General features: G+C 37.6%; 1 pseudogene; it reads left to right on the top strand.

Annotated features, from left to right (window-relative positions):
• Positions 1–6,405: 6,405 nt before the first annotated feature.
• LOC124551606 lies at positions 6,406–6,523 on the top strand (annotated as a pseudogene).
• Positions 6,524–6,727: the final 204 nt, after the last annotated feature.

The following is a 6,727-nucleotide window of genomic DNA, read 5'->3' as shown; positions in this document are numbered from 1 at the left end:
GACACAAGATCCTGCCGTGAATATTATTGAAGTGGTGGAAAAGTCTAGCCTCACTATGTTGGATTTGACAGATTTAAGTTTGGCTAAATTATGCCCTCAAATTTTGGCTGTGGGGTGGTGTGGAGGCAATGTACACAACTCCGTATTTATTATGATGCATCAGTGACATGGATATTAGCGAAGAGTTAATGACTGACCACTGCAAATGCAGTGATCATAGTGAAGAAACTATTCAAGCTACTGTATGTGGCTGTCATAAGAAAGGTACTATCTACAGTTTTTCTGGACATGGGTGAGAAGATGTCATCCAATTTATTTAGTAAGATTCATAAGCTCACAACATCCTCATTTCCTGTACAGAACTGTAAGATCATTGGAGCTATTGGTGTTAAGTTCACAAAATATGAACATGCAAACACAGGTGGAAGTTTTAATAGGGGTTGGACCTATAAAATGCCCATTCCTAATAGTAAGTGGGTTGATCGTAGAATGTGTTTTGACCATTGTTTCCTAAGGGAGAGAGATGCAGTGATAGGCTTCTCAGGCAAATCCTTTCTCAACATCAATCACTAAAATATTATTGTTGGCTAGTAAAAATAAAGTTAGAGCATGGTAAATACTCCCAAGTTTTAAAGGTGAAGTTAATTAGGATGAAGGCAGCAGGCACTGAGGTACACATGCACACAATAGTGAAGTTGAGAGGGTACCCTCCACCACATACCATATGGTGGCTTGTGGAGTATGTATGTAGTTGTAGGTGTAGATTAAAAATACAGGAAAATACAAGGTTAAAGAGTCTACAATCATTAACTACTTGCAACAAGCGGTTACAGAAATCACTTTAAAAAAATCTACTCACTAAGTCATGGCAGAAAACACACATAAACAAGGGTTGTAATTAAGCAAGCAGTTGGAGCTAGTGGCTCCTCGTTCAGGCAGAAGAGTTGAAGTGGAAGGAAGAGGGGTGAAGGAAAAGGACTGCAGAGGTCTAACAAAAGGGGTAGATTTCAGGGAAGTCACCCAGAACCACAGGACAAGGGAGACTTAGCACATGGCTTGAGAAGGAAAGAGTCTCGAGTGGGAGACTTACCACACGGGATGAGAAGGAAAGAGTCTTTCCTTCTCATCCCGTGTGGTAAGTGTCCCATGACCCGTGGTTCTGGGTGACTTTCCTGACATCTACACCTTTTCCTAGACCTATCCACTTCCTTCACCCCTCTTCCTTGCCCCTTCAGCTCTTCTGCCTGAAGGAGGAGCCACTGGCTCCAAAAGCTTGCCTAATTACAACCCACTTTTATGTTGGTGAGTAAATTTTTTACCTATCTAATTTAATTATTCAGTCAAAAATTGATTGTTTTTGTTGTATAGAAATCGCTTCAGAGTTATGTACATGTATTTGAGAAGAAACGTGGTATTATCAGCAAATACTAGTATCAAATTTAAGTTTTCCCCCTATGAAATTCCCTGTCAGAATACATACTCCATCCCGTGGACCAAGAGAGCAGTGGCCACTTATGAAATAAGATAAGTGCTTGAGTGGAGGAGGATTGTAGAATGCTCGATATCACCATATTGCAGCCCTCTACTAGCTGTGGCAAAGCCTACTTCTAAATGCAAGAGACATAAATGAAATTACCATTCCGTACAAACTAAACAAGAGAATTCAGATGAACAGTTGCAAATGTTTCATGATGTTGAATACCTTACCAGCTCAATTTGAGATAATCATATTGGGAGGCAAACCTGTTGTAGAATCCATAAAATATATGGTCTTCATATTTGGTGGAAGGATTATCAATTTTGTGCATTGCCATTCAGATTGAACATCAGTTGAGATGTATTCGTTACTGTCATGGACAGTCTTTGGACCTGGCGTAATACATAAGGTACATCTACATATGTACTCCATGAGCCACCATCCAGTGCGCAGCAGAGGGTATGTTGTACCACTGCTAATCATTTCCTTTCCAGTTCCACTCACAAACAGAGTAAGGGAATGCCTCCATATGAGCCCTAATTTCTCCTATATGAAGTTCGTGCTCCTTACCCAAAATGTATGTTGGTAGCACAGGATCATTCTGCCATCAGCTTCAAATGCCGGTCCTCTAAATTTCTCAGTAGTGTTCCAAGAAAAGAATGTTGCCTTCCCTCCAGGGATTCCTATTTGAGATCCCAAAGCATCTCCAAAATACTTGCATGGTTATCCAACCTACCAGCAAGAAATCCAGCAGCCCACCTTTCAATCGCTTCAGTATCATGCTTCAATCTGACCTGGCACTCCAGCAGTGCTCAACAAGGTAGTCAATAGTGTTCTATACACAGTCTTCATTATAGATTAACCAGTTTTCTAAAACTCTCCCAATAAACTGAAGTTGACCATTTGCCACCCCCCACTACAATCCTTGTAACATTGTATGTTGATAATCTATTAATAGCCACCCCTACAAGGGAAGAGAACAAGGATCTGTTGGAAAGAGCATTACACAAATTTTCAGAAGCAGGAGTTACAGCAAATCTGCAAAAGTCAAAATCTGTCAGAGACAATATTAAATTTCTAGGCCGTATAACTACTTACACTGTAATAACATAAGACCCAGGCAAAATCTGTGCTGTAAAGAATTTTCTTTATCCCTAAACTAGAAAACAGCTTCAGGCTTTTCTTGCATGACATTCATTTTTCAGACATTTCATGCCAAATCAAGTTTTGAAAAGCACAGCTTTGTTGAACCTAATGAAGAAAAATCCACTATGGATGTGGAAAAGTGGCTGACAGAAGGACTTTTATTGAATAAAAGATGCTTTAGTTAATGCTGATATTTTACATCATACAAAGATTTTTGTATTGAGACTGCTGCCTCATTTACTGCTATGGGAACTTGTTCATTCCACTGATGACAGCAAGATAATATTCCAGTCATAAGAAATTAAGTTTTAGAAGTAATGATCTAAGATCGCTTTTTCCTTTGTCATCTAATATTTTCAAAGGATAAAATACCTGTAATTTTCATTGAAATGACTGACCTGATCCAGAAGTCATCATTGGAGAGGAGATAAGTTTGGTGACGAGACCATGATAATGTTTAGTTCCAATGCAACAAAATTATGTGGATGATAACAACAGTTACATATAAATGGTTCAAATCTTATCTTCATGACAGAACTCAGGTTGTAGAAATCATCTTGGATCATAACCAGAAAATCAAGGTGGTTTCAGATGCAAAGAAAGTTTGCAGGGCAGTGTTCTTGGTCCCTTATTATTCTTGCTTTATATAAATCACATAATAATCCAAATAATGATACCAAAATTATGTTGTTTACAGATGACATGAGCAGAATTATAGTGATGATAAAAAATCAGTATCCACCACAACTCACAGTCCTGAAATACATACAAGAGTGGTTTAATGCAAACAAGTTAACACTTAAGTAAAACAAATTATATACAGTATGGCAAAGCAACCCAAGGAAATGACATCCAGTTAAAACTGAGTGACAAAGAGAGAGAGAATGTGCAATCCACAAAGTTTCTGGGCATGCACATTAATCAAAATTTAAGCTGGACAGACCATACCAAATATTTATCCCACAGCCTTAATTCGACATGTGTTGCACTGAGGGTAATGTCTAGAGTATGCAGCATAGATTGTGCTAGATTAATGTATTTTGCTTACTTTCAGTCTATTGTGTCTTATTGTATAGTATTCTGGGGTACAACAAAATCACGCTTAATGGATACCTTCAAACTGCAGAGGAGAACTATTCAAATTATAACACACAATTCTCCAAGAACTCACTATAGGCTCCTCTTCAAACAATTACAAATACTCACAATACCATCACTGTATATATTTAAAAGCATCTTATGTACAAGAGCACACTTGACCAATTTACATGCCAATGAGGACTGCCACAATTATAATACATGCAATTGTAAAAATTTACACACAGAAAGAGTAAGGATAACAGAAACCCAAAAACGTGTTAAGTTATTCTGGAATAATACTTTACTATGCTCTGTCAATGTACATGAAGGAAATAACAGATGACATAAAATTTAAGACTGAGCTTAAAAATTACCTTTTAAGCTAAAGTTTCTATGACACAGATGAGTAATTTGAGTCTGTGTAAAATTATTGTCTTAACATTTATGTGTATGTTCATGACAAATATTGTGTTCTAAAAAATGCATTGAAAACAGCTATATGAAACGAAAATTGATAATCTGACTTTGTAAACAACATCAGATTCCAGGCTCGACTTCTAGAAATGAAAATACCTAAACGATAGTATGCTGTGGCACATGATTACTGTGTCAGAAAACCCACCCCTTCCAACAAATTTGACAAGCTGAAATATTAGTGTATGTTTTATACAATATTAGTAAAAGGGTGAAGTACACAGCTAAAGAATGAAAACCTAACTACACATAAATCAGTTATTATTCAAGCATGAGTACAGAAGTAACAGATACACGACCATAATAAACATGACACTGTTGTAAATCGAGAAAGAAAGGTTAATTAATTACATTGTTTCGAGCATACAATTCTACCTCAGATATAGTTAAGTATATTGATTCATGACTACATGCAAATTCTTGCTCACTAACGTCAACAAGCTATTATTCAATGGAGTAATAACTACACAGAATACTATAAATATAGTCCACCACCAGATTCCTCTTTCTTTATATAATATAGAATTCACTTTTCCCTCATTATTAGGTTGTATTTTCTATTTTATATTCTAGTATCATCCAGATTTAATATAGTCCAATTGAACAGAAACAGGTTGCATTATTTTTTTAATCTTGAATGGTTCAACATAATACTGATTCAATTTTTATTTCTTCATTTCTTCATTTAGCTATTGGGCTTTCTAATCAATCTAAAGCTTTCTGCTGTTGTCCATTACTCCAAATCCATAAGCTATGTTTACTGTCACTAACAAAAACTGGTGACCCTTAATAATCTGTTAGTCTGTACGATATCCTTCACCTCCCTCAAACCGCAAAAAAAAAAGTGTTATCTTCTTTTTACACTAATCTACTAGAAAATTTTATACTACATGTGAAAACAATGGACTGGCAGGATGGAATATAAGAGATCAAGAAGAGAAATTGATAATGACAATATTTTGTATGTAAAATTCTGTGACCTTGTAATGTTTGCAGCTCGCTTTCTGTATGTACTCAGTCGTTTCCCCAACTGTCCAGATACATCATCACATTTTCTCTCTATTATACAGTAGTGGCACATACAGTCAGAAACCACACATGGAAGTCCCCATGTGATTTCCTATTGCAAGCTTCTTACAGGTGTATTGACTGAAAATTGCTGCTGCTCAACACACAAACTCTGCCAGTTCACACAAGGAAAAAATACTGCTGCATACCAAATTAACTAACACACTTCTTTCGTAAAAACTGCTGCTGTCCTGAAAAACATTGTCATACTCATGCTGACCAGGTCATTTACCCTCACTGTAATGGGTTGAAAATTCAGATAAATTCAGATAACAGCGAAGTTCCTCTCCAACAATCATTCTTCACAGCTCACTAGCATCACAATTTACGTGATGTGGAGAAATTGCATGGAAAACTGTCTTTGCAAAATTTCATGAAATTTACTCTACATGTCACATGGTATTTAAAATGGATTGCACCAAAGAAAACAGTCAATTGGAAGTTCAACTTACAACATTATTATTATGAAGTCGTTCAGCAATCAAAAGTCCGATACTGGTCACAATGTGAATACAGCAAACCTCTACCACATCTGAGGCAGTGCATGGAGACTATGTCATGTCAACTACAGGACACTCCCCCTCCTGTAGCAGTCCACAGGAGCCGATTTTGTTCACAGGTGCACACACACATGAAACACACTGCTCCTAAATAAATTGTGCCCACAGCTGCCTCTAGTAACCACATCCATTCTGAGTATTGAAACTGATGGTTCTGCCTGGATTTTGCAGTGATACAATCATTTTATACTGAAAGGGTATCTTTTCCTAAGGGAAATCTAATAAAAAGTATCAGCCTAACTTGCAACACAAAACTAAGACACTTGGAAAGACATGACACTAACAGTGTGTGCACTGAAAGGATCCTTCAAATGTGAATTGCAGCTGAAATATTTATGATGGACTAGTTGCAAGCCACATGACAACATCAAATCCTGGACTCTACGATAGTAGAATTTCAAGACAAGTCAAAACCAATATCTAGATAATTTACAGAGATCCTACTAAATTTTAGTTTTTACCAAAATTACCCACTAAGTATTGAAAGTAAGGAAACTTCAACCTAATGAAAATATACAGTACATCAAATTTCATATTTCTGCCAAATTTGTACCTCATATCTTTATTGCCTACCTCAAAAAAAAGTTACTTCATTATCTTGGCAACGGCCTTGCCGCAGTGGATACACTAGTTCCCATGAGATCACTGAAGTTAAGCGCTCTCGGACGTGATCGGCACTTGGATGGGTGACCATCCAGGCCGCCATGCGCTGTTGCCATTTTTCGGGGTGCACTCAGCCTCGTAATGCCAACTGAGGGCCTACTCGACCGAATAGTAGCGGCTTCGATCAAGCATACCATCTTACGACCTGGAGAGCGGTGTACTGACCCCACACCCCTCCTATTCGCATCCTCCACAGAGGATGACACGGCGGTCGGATGGTCCCTGTAGGCCACTCGTGGCCTGAAGACGGCTTTTTTTT

Source organism: Schistocerca americana, chromosome 9 (assembly GCF_021461395.2).
Source record: "Schistocerca americana isolate TAMUIC-IGC-003095 chromosome 9, iqSchAmer2.1, whole genome shotgun sequence".
NCBI classification, from domain to species: domain Eukaryota; kingdom Metazoa; phylum Arthropoda; class Insecta; order Orthoptera; family Acrididae; genus Schistocerca; species Schistocerca americana.
The sequence above is the reverse complement of the archived record's forward strand: the minus strand, read 5'-3'. Positions and strand labels throughout refer to the sequence as shown.